The 15,278-nt window shown below is 42.7% G+C and overlaps 3 protein-coding genes across 33 annotated transcripts in view; 1 reads left to right on the forward strand and 2 right to left on the reverse strand.

Annotated features, from left to right (window-relative positions):
* Window positions 1-15,278, forward strand: part of LOC114641392 (C-type lectin domain family 5 member A-like) — a 1,576,682-nt gene that overhangs the window by 1,282,822 nt on the left and 278,582 nt on the right. The gene's annotated exons all lie outside the window — the stretch shown is intronic.
* The window catches only part of LOC127527373 (lectin BRA-2-like), a 404,208-nt gene that overhangs the window by 6,390 nt on the left and 382,540 nt on the right, over window positions 1-15,278 (reverse strand). The window lies entirely within an intron of this gene.
* LOC114641385 (B-cell differentiation antigen CD72-like) overlaps window positions 1-15,278 on the reverse strand; it is a 228,270-nt gene that overhangs the window by 6,390 nt on the left and 206,602 nt on the right. The gene's annotated exons all lie outside the window — the stretch shown is intronic.

Below are 15,278 nucleotides of genomic sequence, written 5' to 3' on the forward strand. Positions count from 1 at the left end.
ATGAACAAGCGGAGATAGACTTTAATCTTTATTTGTTATTTGTGTCAAGTCTCAACATCCAGGACCCTCACCTGACCTCAAACAGTCCACATGACCCCCTAGGAGGTCGTAACCCAGAATGGCACAGTGGCAAGTGAAACACAACAACTGGTGTGAAAGTCAAAGTGTAAAAACAAAATAATAAAGTGTGTCGACAGGTTATGCAGCGTGATGACAGGTACGTGATGCTGCAAAGTTTTATTCACTTCTGTAATAAACAGAAGCAAATCCCATGGGGTGAGCCAGGCTAACACCATTCATAAAGTTCAGGCCCTGCTTGACATTGTGAAACCAACATAGAAACAATTTGATCAGCCTGGCTGGGACTTGTCTGTGCACGAATCTATGATAAAATAAAAGGGACACATTTTTTCTGCAAATATATGCCAGACAAGCCCACAAAGTATGGCATAAAGGATTTTGTACTGGCAGAAGCAAACACTGGTTTCTGCCTGAAAGTAATCACATATACAGGAAAGTATTTCTTTTAAAGAGAGGACTGTCCCTTGACAAGTCAGGTTGTGCTGGAACTGCTTCAGGGCTATGAACATTTGGGTCATGTTTTGTACATTTGGACAATTTTTATACATGCCCAGAATTGTTCATGGAGCTACAGAGCAGAGGAATTGGAGCTTGTGGCACAGCGAGGGTGAACAGGAGACACAGGGCTTCACAGTTAAAGCCAGACAGGCTGAAGATGAAAAGAGGTGACAATATGGTTTTCATGCGGGTACAAAACTTGGTGGCAGTGGCATGGCTCGATGACAAACGGGTGACTTGTCTCTCTACAGTACACACTAACAATATATGTGAGAAAGTGCAGCAACAGACAATTGAAAAGTAGGCACCAAAGCAACACGTATTGTAAGCAGTGCAATGTGGCAATGACTGAAGTTGGCTGCTTTGAGCGAGATCAGACTTTGCAGGACTTTGCTGTGTAAAATGTATGTGATATGTATGTGAAATCATAGAGTATGCAGGCTCATACAACATGCAAGACAGTAACATTTGTCAAAAGTAAATATTTTTTGTTGATTTCAATTGCTTTGTGTTCTTTTTTTAAAAAAAGTTAGTTTTTGGAAAAATATTCAGCCCTGGGAGAAAAGAAACAAAAAAAAAAAATTTGCCCTAAAAAAAGAGTTAAAGCTGCCTGCCTATCTGTTTACCACACTTTCAAGGTTATGTTTCAAATGGAAACCGGACTCAAAATATGCATTAATGTTCAAATAGACCTGCAGTTGGGAAGAAACTACGGATTTTAACATTTTGACAAGAAGGGGAAGATTAGAAACAGGAGCAAAAACTGATAAAATGACTGGGATTGCCATCAGCTGTTTAACAACACTGGCGACAGCAGTAAGTTTATGACAGTCAAGGACTACAGCAGAAAGAAGGGAACAAGAATGAATAACAGCAGTCAAAAGAGGAATGAGGAGAGTTGGACAAGCTTTAACTAAGATCATGCGAATAGGGCCGAGAAGACATGAATTAGATTTACAGATCATCTGTGATCTGCAGAGAACTCTAAAAATAAATAAATAAATAAATATGAAGTCAATGACCAAGAGGATTTAAGAATTCCCTTGACCACTCATAATATTAGAAGAATAATAAGCAGATGTAGCAACTGATAATGCATCTTTATATGGGGTATCTATTAATATGATGAGACGTGTGAGAGAAGGCAAGCTGGGTCAGATAGCAGAACTGGGATCCTTACCCAGCAGGGATGCCAACAACATGGAAGGACTGGGGAAGACAATGTATGGCAGCCCATCCTGGTTTAAGATTCCCACTTGAGGCATCCTGGGTGTTGTAGTCCCGGGTGGCAGCACAATGCCTACTTTCTGAAACTTGTGATTGGCACAGAAGTGCTTCAATCGGGTTATGCCCTGAAACCAGAAGTAGTCACGGGTCCCAGATAAAAGGTGCTGTTCGACTTCAGCCAGGAGAGCAAGAATCGGAAGGAAGAAGACAAAGCTTCACTGAAGGAGTGAAGAATAGAGACAGAAGGAGTGTGGATTGATAGGATATAACTTGTGGTGTGGGAAACGCTTATCTGAGAAAGACTTTCACACAGTAAAACCCTTAGTGATACACCAGAACTTGTACTGGCTGTTTGGAGAGTTGCAGTGCCCCCTGGTGACCACAGATGATCAGCATATGCTTGAGCGTGTAGAGTCAGGCCAGTTGTTTAGGACATGCATTCCAGCTGACACTTTACCTTGTTTCTTTCATGAGACACATCTGCTATGTCTAACAAGGTACACGACATTTAAATGAAACTGCCCATTTTATAACAGGAGTGAGTGTATCTAAACAATACAATCAATGATCTATAATTATAAAATGTAGTTAATTCAGTTTATAAAATGTAGTTAATTCAGTGGTGGAAGAAAAAGGGTCAAGAAAAGGATTCTTACTAAAAAGGAAATCAAAAATTGATGTCTGAAGATTATAGTTTAGATTATAAAAAGAAAAAATGAAAATATGCTTCATCTTAGATAATGAGTCAACATAACAGCTTTATGATCAGTGACTGCAAAATCAAATGCAACACAATTAGAAGGAGCTGAACCAGAGGAACACAGCAGATCAAGTGTGTGTTCTAGAAGGAGCAGAGAAAGCTTGGTGTGGAGTCATACCACAGTGCTGTATAACAGATAAAAAGTCAGCAGAAAATCAACACTCAAGAGAATCCACATCGATATGAAGGTCACCAAACAGTGAAATACTTAGGGAAAGAGCGAGAGCTGAAAGAAGAAATGAGGAGTCAAGTCAAGTGACTTTATTATCATCCAGTCCATACTGTGGCATGAAATAACAGGCCTGCAGTGCAACACACACACACACAAACTCAGGACAAGTGCTCGAGTATAGTAAAGAATGAGAATTCAGGAATTAAAAAGTCAAGTCAAGTTAGGGAGCATGCACTGGTACAGTGCGCTGCCACACCCACTACATAACGAAACAACTCAGGATCCCGGTTTGCAACCCCCAGGCAGACATGCGGTCCAGTCCCACCCTCCGGAAATGGCCATCTATCTGCTGCAGCCTAGTGTTACATGGGCGACCCCTTGGCATGGTCCAGCCACTCCGGTCCCCAACAATGAGGTCCCTACTAGCTGATCACCCTCGGCTAAAAGCCCCACTTGGCCGTAGTGCCGTAACGGACGCTCCCTCACAATGCAGGTAATGTGCCTCATTCGGGACTCCATGAGCAACACAAAGTCAAACCAATGGTACCCAAGGATTTTCTGGAGAGACACAGTGCCAAAGGAGTCCAGTCTTCGTCTCAGGTCACTGGATAGCGTCCATGTCTCACAACCATATAGCAAGACAGGAAGCACCAGGATTCTAAAGACTTGGACCTTCGTCCTTTTGCATAGATATCGGGAGCGCCACACACCCCTTTCCAGTGACCTCATGACCCCCCATGCTCTCCCAATCCGTCTACTGACTTCACAGGAAGAGTCACCAGAGACATGAATGTCACTGCCAAGGTAAGTAAACCTCTCAACAAGGTCAACACTCTCTGTGCAGACAGACACACTGCTGATGGCCGTGCCCAAGAGGTCATTAAAGGCCTGGATGTTGGTTTTTATCAGGACACTCGCAAGCCCAGACACTCAGACTTCTCGCTCAGTCTCTCGAGTGCCCTGATCAGAGCCTCCATTGACTCAGAGAAGACAACAGCATCGTCAGCAAAGTCAAGATCCGTGAACCTTTCTTCACCAACAGATGCCACACAGCCACTGGACCCCATGACCTTGCCGAACACCCAGTCCATACAAGCATTGAACACAGTAGGAACAAGAACACACCCCTGACGAACCGCAGAATCAACTGGGAAAAACACAGAGGTCCTGCCTCCACTCTGCACAGCACTCACAGTACCAGTGTACAGGCCAATTAAAAAGTGAATTGACAATAATAATTTAAAATACGCAGTAACACATAAACAAGTAGCAACAAGAGTAACAAACGCACTACATACACATAAATACGCCACTAGAAAGGGCCGGACCGCCCAGGGGTAGAAGGTGACTAGTTTGGATGCTACAGTACCTTCTGCCAGATGGAAGGAGGACAAAGAGACCATGAGAAGGGTGGGAGTGGTCCCCCACCATCTTATAAGCTTTATATAGATGTCTGTAATGGCAGGTAGAGAGGACCCCTTCTGCTGTGTGCACTATCTGTTGTAGGACCTTATGGTGAGAGTCACTGCAATTCCCAAACCAGACAATGATGTAGCTGGCCAGAATACGCTCGACAGTGAGAGTCAGCCTTCTTGTCTTCTTCAGCCGACAAAGTAATGTGCACCTTCTTGGCTACGGAGGTGGTGTGAATTGACTAAGTAAGGTCAGCTGAGAAGTGAACAACAAGGAAGCTGGTGATCTTGGCCAGTTCCACTGTACAACCCTCAATGTGCGGTGTGGCGCAGACTTCATGGACTTTTTCCTGAATTCAGCAATCATCTCTTTCGTCTTATCTATGTTAAGAGACAGCTGGCTGAACTTGCAACAGTCCACCAACTGCCATATCTCCATTCTGTAAGCCGAGTCATCTCTGTTGCTAACGAGACCTCCCATCATTGTGTTACCCTCAAACCTAATTAGAACAATCTGGACAAGAACAGGCCATTTAGCCCAATAATGCTTGCCAGTCAAATCCACTTAATTCCTCCAAAATAACCTCAAGTCAAGTTTTAAAAGGTCCCTAAAGTCCTATTGCACCAAACACTACTTAAAGTTTATTATGGCTCTGTGATAAGAGGTCCATGGCAAAGTGCAGTTTTCAATAAATAATTCATTGTGTCCTGGAGCACACAGGCCTCGAATGGGTATGGGTGTACGTCAGCACACGATACTTCGACCATGACTGGGGGTGCTTGGCTGATCACACACTCACATGAAAATGCAAGCAGATCAGTCAGGTGCCCCTTTCACACCTCCGAGTGAGTGGAGGGTCAGGCAGAATAAAAGGAGCCTGCACAGCAGAGAAGGAGAGAAAAGGATCAACAGAGAGAAAATCCACAGAGAGAAGCATCAAGTGGCACAATGTGCCAGCAAGACAGCCACCAGGCAAGTGAGAAGGGGTGCAGCCATTAGGCCCATGGAAGGGCGAACGATTGGCTCTAAAGGGGAGGATCGTCCCAGCAGATGATTCTAAGAGGAGCGAGTGTGATGGCAGTGGAGCTCTCCTCAGGTATCCGAGGTATGCCAGGGTGGTGAGAAGGAAGAAGGGAGGACAATTGACTTCAAGCGACCTGGCAGATGCCAACAGAGGCAGGAAAGATGGGGGTCAGTGTTGAGGACTGCAGCTGCTGGAGTCTCCACCGGCTGAGCGAGCTGTGGGTGAAATTGGAAGACCGAGACGGAGTGGCACAGAATAGCAGAGGAACATCGAGGACCCGACAACGCCGTTTTACTCTGGTCTTGTTAATCTGGTTTTAACTCACAGACATCACCTGTTTTATAGATTATTTATTTATTTAATCGATGGAGCACTGCACTTTAATAAAAGCACTTGACACTTTTGCACCAACCCCTTGCTGAATGCGTGAGCCCTCATTTGCCCGACTCATCTCGGCACATGGTTTTCAACGTTTACGGGTTTCAAGAGGCTCCTGGGAGTGACAAGGAAACATTGGGAATGTGGAGCCAACCTGGACCGTCACCGCTTCTCAGTGTGAAGAAAACCCTGCTGATGTTTGTGTGAAATTTACCCTTAATAAGTTTCCAACTGTGTCCCCATGTTTTTCCTGAGCTCATTTTAAAGTCACCATCTCGATCCACTGCACTAATTCCACACTTTAATCATGTCACCTCTTAATCTTCTTTTGCTTAAACTGAACAGGCTCAGCTCTTAATTTATCTTATTTATCCCCTGTATCCCTGGAATCAGCCTCGTCACTCTTCTCTGGACCTTTTCTAGCACTGGAGACCAAAACTGCACACTGAACTCCAGATGAGTCCTCACCAGTGTGTTATAAAGCTTCAGCGTAACCTCCTGTGACTTAAACTGCACACACCAGGGTGCTGTATAACCGGACTTTCTGTTAGCCTACTTAACGGATTCTGAACACTGCCCAAAAGTTGATACCTTAGAGAAATCCTTCTCATATTTTCGATTTTCGGACCTCCCATTGTGTATTCAAACCTAACATTTTTACTTCCTACATGTAATACTTTCCATCCACGGACATTGAATCTGCCTCCCTCTACAGGCAACACCCTGCACTGCCACTTTCTACTTTGATGCCCAACCTCTCACATGGCACATTATAAAAATTCTTTCTGAACGTCAAGATAAATCACATCATAAGTTCCACTTTGACCTTACCCTTTTGTTTCTTCCTCAATATTCCAGCAGGTTAATAAAACACGACGTCCCTCTTCTGATCTCATGCCGACTATTCAGTAAATCTCCTGTTCTTGCCTTGTGCTGCTCAATCTTACTCTTAATTATTCCTTCCATTCATTTTCCTCTGATGCACGTTACGCCTACAGGCCTCTAGTTGCTTAGATCAGCCGGATCATCCTTTCTACATAATGGGACATTATTTGTCATTTTCCAGGCCTTCTGAACTTCTGCAGTGCACAGTGACTTCCTATAAATAAGCGTCAAGGGTTTATATCTGTGCTCGCTAGCCCCCTTAGGCACTCAAGGCTAAATATTATTTGGAGTGATTTTACTCATAACTACCTGCTATTCTGTGCTATTATTATACAAAACAAACAGAGTGAAATCCTGGTCAGTGGACAAGGATAGGAATGGCCTGATTTGTGTTGTAAGACCTGCAGATTGGAATTTTATTGCATTGTGTACAGATGACAATCACTCTGAAATGAACTGAGGGCACAATTTTATCAATCATAAAGCAATAATAAATAAAGCAATGCTATCTTAAAAGATGTATGTTATTACTTAGGGTGATGGAGATAAGTTACAACTAAAAATAATGAAATGCAATTTTATAGCACACGAGTCACTGTTTCAAATACAGTAGACAAATGATCACGAATGAACTTGGAATCATCTTTATAACAGTATCCATTACTGGCACTGGGGCTGTGCCTTGTAATATTATGGAGACCTGCAGTGATCTTTGTGAACCTCTGGCCCAGTTATTCAGTAAGCCCTTCAGTTTATGAACGACGGACTAAACAGATATTTGTGAAACCACACAAACCGGGGAATCCATTGGAGGTCCTGCAATTATGGAATCCAAAATTACACAAAAACAGAAATAGTCAAATTGTGAGAGCACAGACATTGATGAAGTGGTAGTAGTGAAGATGACAGATGGCACAGCCAGAAAAGACAAGAGATTTCATGTTTTAGAAAACACGGAGAACTCTGCTGTCATACCTTAACCCAAAATAGAGATACAGTAGATGTCAATGACATGTACTTCAGCTGTAATACATGAAATAAAACAGGGAACATAGAACAGATTTCAGGGCTGAACAGAATAGACAGCACATCAACAGCAGACCCACTCTCTTCTTTGACGTTAACATCACATGATTACCTACATGGACTGTGGTCGACCTTGGAGCAGAAACGGAATTTCACAGACGCAGTTTTAGAATTTGTCAGTCTGGTAAAAGTTTAGGAAAAACAGGCGTTCTCAGCACTGGCCATCACACCACATTCAACAGCACTTCACATACTAAGTAGATAAGCAGAGACAGACAGACAGTCATGTATATATACTAGGCCTGGATAGTTACCTGTTCATTTGGTGAATTATAATTATGGAGGACCCTCAGCCATGGGAGGCCAATAATTAGTCACCCCTTGGCCAAAGTGGTCGTGTTCCTCCTGTGCTGAAGGGTACTGAGCTGGGCATGTAGATATCTAAAGAGACAATGACACCGTGTGCAATAAGCAGTGCCAATGGACTGTGCCAGTGACTGGTACCGTGAACTGACAAGTTGTAACTGATAAGTAGGTGCAATTCTAACCACTGTTTAGAGCTTATTGGAATATCAATAATTCACTGGGTGTACTGGAGTACAAAGCCCCTCCCTCTCCGACTAGATGGCATTCATCTCCATTCTTTTCACAAGAGCAGTGATGACCAAAGCCAGTGGTGTGGGTGATGCCATCTCAGAACTATTTGTTGTACCGTCAATCAAAGATACGATGTGGGATTGCCCAAATCTGCCCTGTTACGCCTTCAACTGGTTCAAAATGCAGCAGCCGGCACTAGAAAAAGAGAGCATCTCTCACCAGTACCGGCTTCTCTCCACTGGCTACCAGTGAGATTTCAGATTGCTTTTCAAGTTTTATGGGTTGTTTTTAAGGCCTTGCATGGTTCAGCCCCAAAATACATATGTGACCCTCTCAGGAATTAGGGCTTTCAGGTCATCTGCTCAAATAAATACTCCTTGCAGTTCCACGATCACGTCTGAAGTCTGGGGGTGACATGGCCTTTTCAGTTATTGCTTCTAGGCTGCCGCTTCACATCAGATATTTGTAGTAAGTGTGCAATATTTTAATGAAACTAAAACACCAACTTGCTAATTTGTGAACTAATCTAGAATCTAACAATTTCATATTACCACGTTCTTATCTGGTTCTGCTGTATTCGACAGAAAACAGGATACTAGTTAAGTCACTAGAAAGAATAACGTGTGATGATTCTGGACTCATGTAGGTGTTACCTCATTCCAAAGAATCACATGGGCCAGTGGAGATGGGCCTTAAGAATGGAGTGGTTATTCTGGATAGGCGTCTTCTACAATCCATATTACTAACCGAGAATGCTAAACCGGATGATGGACGCAGGCACATCCGGCAATGGGCCGTAGCTGCAAAAAGACGTACTGCGCAGGCGCAAAAAGAGTCCGCGAGAGTCGGCTGAGGAGCCGAGAAAGGCGGACAAAAGAGGGCGAGAGAGGCGGATGAGGGGCCGCGAGAGGCGGACAAGACCACAGAAAAAAGGAGTGAGCACAGGAAAAATGGAGAAATGAGGAAACGCAGGCAAAGCACGAAACACATTGCACACGAAACTAGACCCAAAAAAAAAAAAAAAAAAAGAGGCTCGCGCACAACAGCAAGACACCCCCGCTGTACAGGCACCGGACGGGACACACACCAAGAGGGGGATTCAACAAGCCCATGGAACACAAAACCACCCCACAGACCCTACAAGCAAGGGACGGGACACACACAAACAGGGGGATTCAACAAGACACAGGAACACAAAAAGAAAGAAGACGCTCGCGCGACAACAATCCTCAAACACCCCCCACCCCTCCACACACACACACACATCCATAAGAAGTGACACCCAAAGCCACATATTCTAAAGTGAACATCAACACCTTCACACTAGACAGCATAGGTGTCAGCATTGGTGTATCTCCTTACAATAAAGCACTATTAACCGTTCAACTGCAGAAAAGGAAACATATTAACAGTGACTGCGATCCTCCTTATTACTTATCCATATTTCGCATGCTGAGAAAGAAACAAGTCATGAATACACGGTCACGGGTACAAAACGAAAAGGAAAGGATAACAGGAACAAACACACGAACACGAAAGAAACAACAAAATAGACGGCTATGCAGCATAGGTGGATCTCATTACAATAAGGCACTATTAACCGTTCAACCGCAGAAAAGGCTCCATATTAACAGTGAGTGCAATACTCCTTATTACTTATCCATATTTCTAAAAGAAAAAATGACTCGACTCCAAAAACGCAAAGCTCAACTAAAGCTTCTAACTAACGATGTACCTAAAAGTAAAAACTTTATGAACTGCATTAGATCCTACAATACTTCATTTAATATGCACAAATCTACATCCTAGATCCACATGACGCAAACTATCAAAGTGCTGCATTGCAACAGGCACGGATTCAAAACGAAACACCTCCCGTCTCAGACATACGTTGATGGCAGCGAAGGCTACAACGGGCTTCTCACACAGCACAGGCAAATCGATTACAGCTCCAAAACAACACGTCCCAAATACTACACATGCAACAACGCGCCTCTCAAACGGCACAAGCAAAACATACACCAGGAAAATTCATTCGGATTAATGAATGTCATTTGCAATCATTGTCATTCAGTTCACTTCCCTGAAGAAACAACTGGCAATACAAGTTATACATTTACACGTTGCTGTCAAAAGAGTCAAATTAGACTGCCTTCTTTACATTCATATACTGAATATCTACAGAAGCTTATAACTGACGATGTACCTGAAAGTGAAATCTTTATCAACTACATTAGATCCTACAAATCGGAATCCACTATGAACATTAACAGTGGCACTGCACGTGACATCCGTCTTGAAAAAATGTTTATTGATGAATGTTCAATGGCATGAACAAACGTTTATGAATAATAATATTCGATTTGGAGGAAAGGTACTTTTATGAGGAGGAGATTTTAGACAGTGATTAGCTATTCTTCCAGATACCATGCACTCAGCTATTGTTCAGTGCACCTTAAAATACACAGACAATTGGCATTGCTTTCAAAAGATACAGTTAGTAAAAAAGATACGATGTCCAGAACCAGATCATAACAATTGCTTATTACAACTGAGAGATGGTACACTCACGAATACAGATGGACTTCAGCCACATATTATTACAATTCCTCAAGCCTTTATCTGCGACGACTTAGTTACAGAGAGATTTGGAACAGCAATCTCATTAGACCAAATGCCCCTTTTAACACAACGCACTATATTATGTCCAAAAAATATTAATGTGGAAAACATAAATACCCAAGTCATTCCATTACTTCCTGGAAAGACACAACTCTTTCTAAGCTCTGACAAACTTGACTCTGATCACAACAATAACCATCTTAAATGACCTTACAAGTTCTGAGCTGGAATTACCTTTTACACTTAAACGGCGTGTACAAAGAAATTTTCAAATAAACCTTTACACTGTGCCACACACTTCATTGTTTGCTTTCTATTTGCATCATCTACACCGTCACACTATTCTATATCTCATTCATACATCACGCTCTTTGTCATTCCCAACACCAGGGGTTGGCGAGCGAAGCGAGCAGGGGGCGGAGCCCCCTAGTTTACCCATAAGCCGTGATGTCTTTTGACCACTGACTAATTGTTGTGAGCTGTGAAAACTGACGGCAGCAGCCAAGTTGGCTTAATGCAAATACATTTCTCTGTGCTTAGATTCACATGTTGAATGTCTTTGCCTGACCAGAGTTTGTTCTGCATGGACACATATGTTAAGGCATGACATAATGTGACTAACGTACAGCAAGCAGCAGGAAGCTAGCAGAGACCGTGTGTGTAGAGTCTGATTCATACGGTGGGCCCTGACATGCCTGCCCAGTAAACTCTTTCATTAAAGAACAGATTTGTCTTTACACTTATTGAAACAGTGGAGTTTGGTGGAATGGTGTCCTCTAGAGACCACACCTGAGATATGGGCTGGAGGAAACACAGAGCGAGTTAAACCGTCATTAAAACGAGAAGATACATTTAGTTAGCACAAAGCAATTCAATTTAAAATAATAATCAGAGTTCAAATAGCAAAGGCAATATTCATCAAATATTAACTTGCTTACACTTGTGCACCACTTGGAGAATGAGAAACTCATCAGGATAAAAATATAAGAGCAAAAAACATTTAGAGGGCTGATTGGACACCAAAAAGTCTTCAGCACGAGACGTCTAATGTAAATCTGTCAAGTGACATCACTTCTGGAAGGAGTTGTCTCTGTCCCCTTAACGACTTTCATGACAGAGGCCTGTACTCTTGGTGGTCTTAATGCTGTAAGATCTTACAACTAACTCTAAAGTCTCTGAGTTTCCTCCTGACTCGGCCGTTTCCAGGACAGGCTTATCACGAGCCCATTCTAGCAGCACTGCTTACAAGATGGAAGTCACTTTGGAAAAGCACACTCTTAACTGCTCGTGTGAAAAAGTAAACTGGATGACGGTGGTCTCCCCAACTCAGAAGATTTCTGACTGACAAACAAGTAAAGTAGGCCGCCTAACATTTGGGTTTCTGCTACTAAATGGATGAGGAGACTTTGGGTGGTTTGTCAAGAAGGCTGAAGTGCGTATTAACTAGTATTACCACTGAGATGGCGGCTTAGATAATAGAACTAGACAAAAGCAGAAGGAGACCACCAGTTTAGGAGTGTGAAACACACAGCTTCTGGGAACATGACAGTTCAAACAGACTGAACTTTGTCCAAGAAAACTCTGTCAACAGAAATCCAAGCGCTCTGTTGTGTCACTTAGTCATGAAATGAATGATAACTGCTGGCCTGAGAAGACAAAAGAATTCAAGGAAAGAGACTGAAACAAACCTGCACTAAGGCCATTTCTCACCCCAAGAAACGAGAGCAGCATGGACATGACACTAAACACACACTCGGGTGTACTAAAGGTGCTGTGGTGGGAGATACGAGAAAGGCCAGGGACAAGGAACGAGCCTCGCTTTACAGGCGTGAAGGAATATACAGTCCATAACAACATACGGCACTGTCAGAGCTCTTTGTCTGCTGTGATCATATCAGGACATGATGATAACAGAGTAGTATCTGATCTGATTGGCATACGTATGTGTGCTCGAGTCTGACTGGACTTGGCATATAGGGAGCTTTACTTTCTAACAGCTTTGTTATTTACTCGTCACCATTCTGTCATCACGTGTCCATTTATTTCCAGTAGAAATATGGTGGCACACAGCATATTCAGTACCTATCCCTTGGTGGATATCCCAAACAAACAATGTCATTCTTAGCGCTAATTAGCTTACAATGAGAAGTCAAGTAAAATGACACCTTTATTAGATAACTGACAAGATTACAACATACAAGGTTTGGAGGCAGCTCGTATTGTAATCTTTTCAGTTAGCCAATAAAAGGAGTCATTTTACTTGATTTCTCATTACATCTTATAATGGCTAACCGGGTACAACACCCTGCTAATTTGCTTCTAAGATCAAGCAGGTCCTAGCAGTTGTATTCTTCGGTGGGGGTCTCTTGATCTACGTCTTCTCCTTCACCCTTTGGTTTTGTTCATTTCATTCACACAACTTCCTCACTTTGACTTTTGGTTCATTTCTGGTCAAGTTTAAGGTCATAACAACCCTTCGGCACCATTTTAGTGTGCTTAATATACAGACGCCCGTAGTTCGAGAGACCTTCAAAGGCAGCCAATGACCAGAATCAGAGCCAAAGAACATTTCACATGTTTGTTTGTTTCTGTCATATTCACCTCAGTTGAATCTTTATCCTTTTCTCAGTTCTGTGTGCTGTGAAACTGCACTGCTGTGTTGATTTCATTTGAGCCACCATAGAAGGGCACTCTGAGGTCTGCAAGTCTGAGGTGGTTAAGGCTGAGCTTGTCACACAAGCGTTTCCCAGGTAAAGCCCCCAGGAATGAAGCCATTGATAAGGCGGTGATTACAGAGTGTTACAGTACATATTAAAAACTGAGTCTTCTTAAACTTGGGGGGAAGGCCCAGGTAAAGAAGAAGTTGTCCTCTATGATGGATGATCTGCTCTAAAATTCCCTCCATTTTGAGGTTTATGAAGTCTTTATAAACCTCATTTGTGCTTTCCACCCTTCTTCCCAAGTTGGCCTGCTCTCAACTCCCTTCACCACCCTCAGCAGACTTTCTCTAACAGTACTGGTCTTGCTCTGCTAGTCTGCTCAGTGTCTGCATGTTCTCCCCAGGCGCATGTGTACTCCGCTGCGTGTAACAGGAGAGTCTCACCTGCTTTACAAATGGACGTTGGAAGCCTTGAACTGACATATTACCCTGACAGAGTTGAGCGATCACAAATAGTAAAATTGTACGTTTCATGTATTCGTGTTTCAGGTTGACTGGTATGCAAGATGTACGATAGAAATCAGTGTTTTTAGACTTGATACACTCTGACGAGTACATCATTATTGGTGAATTGAAAAAGCTAATAAAATGGAACAAAAACTAAAAGATACCTGGTGAAAAACTGGCCTAGAATGGTCCATCAGGTACTTTCATATGAATTACACTTTAGTGATACCGTGATGGAGAAATCTATACATATTAATAAAAGGCAAAGCCCTCACTGACTCACTGACTGACTCATCACTAATTCTCCAACTTCCCGTGCAGTTAGAAGGCTGAAATTTGGCAGGCTCATTCCTTACAGCTTACTTACAACAGTTAGGCAGGTTTCATTTCGAAATTCTGCGCGTAATGGTCATAACTGGAACCTGTTTGACTGACTCACTCATCACTAATTCTCCAACTTCCCGTGTAGTTAGAAGGCTGAAATTTGGCAGGCTCATTCCTTACAGCTTACTTACAACAGTTAGGCAGGTTTCATTTCGAAATTCTGCGCGTAATGGTCATAACTGGAACCTGTTTTTTGTCCATATACTCTAATGGAGGAGGCGGAGTCACGTATCGCGTCATCATGTATTACGCCTCCTACGTAATCACGTGAACTGAAAACGAGGAAGAGATTTACAGCACAAGTCAAACGCGGGAACGAAGGTAAATGACATTAATTGTTGACTGTCTTTTAATACTGTGTAAGCATACATATTAACACATGTGCAATTAAACGTGTGCATTTACGGGGTGATTTCTCAGGCTTAAAAGCTCGCCTTTTATTAAAAAGGTAAATGCAAACTCTTTTCATTCTGAAGGGCACAAACCACGTTAGATTTCAGCTGTTAAACGCGCAAAAATGTCAGTACACCAGATAAATAAGCGCAACATATTATCAGTTGTATTGTATGCTTACAATACATATAGAAATGTGTTTATCGTTAACTAATATTATGGGATGGTGTTTTTCGACTCGCGCTTTGATTTAAACGATTGCATGTCTTGGTGGGTTTGCGTAGCTTATTGTCAATATCTTTATACCTCTTTTTAAGACTTAATTTAAAAAGGTTTTCTTTTCTTCTTAATTAAAATTTAAAAGCAATACTTCACCGCTGCGAAGCCCCTCTTGCGCTGACGTCCGAGGTTCGATTACCGTAAGCGAGTGCAGTGAGTGTGTACACCTGATGAGCCAAGAATAAGAGGGAAAGACGTGTCGCGTACTCTTTGCATTATTTGACAGTAAACTATTTTCATCCATTCTATGATCTGCTTCTCACAACTGAAGGCACCGTGGCTGATGTTAGTTGACTTGCTGGCCAACCATAAGCGTTACCTGGTAGGTAACCACCCACTCACTTCACTCCCTTATGGGAATCGAACCTTGGAC

Source organism: Erpetoichthys calabaricus, chromosome 4 (genome assembly GCF_900747795.2).
Source record: "Erpetoichthys calabaricus chromosome 4, fErpCal1.3, whole genome shotgun sequence".
NCBI classification, from domain to species: domain Eukaryota; kingdom Metazoa; phylum Chordata; class Cladistia; order Polypteriformes; family Polypteridae; genus Erpetoichthys; species Erpetoichthys calabaricus.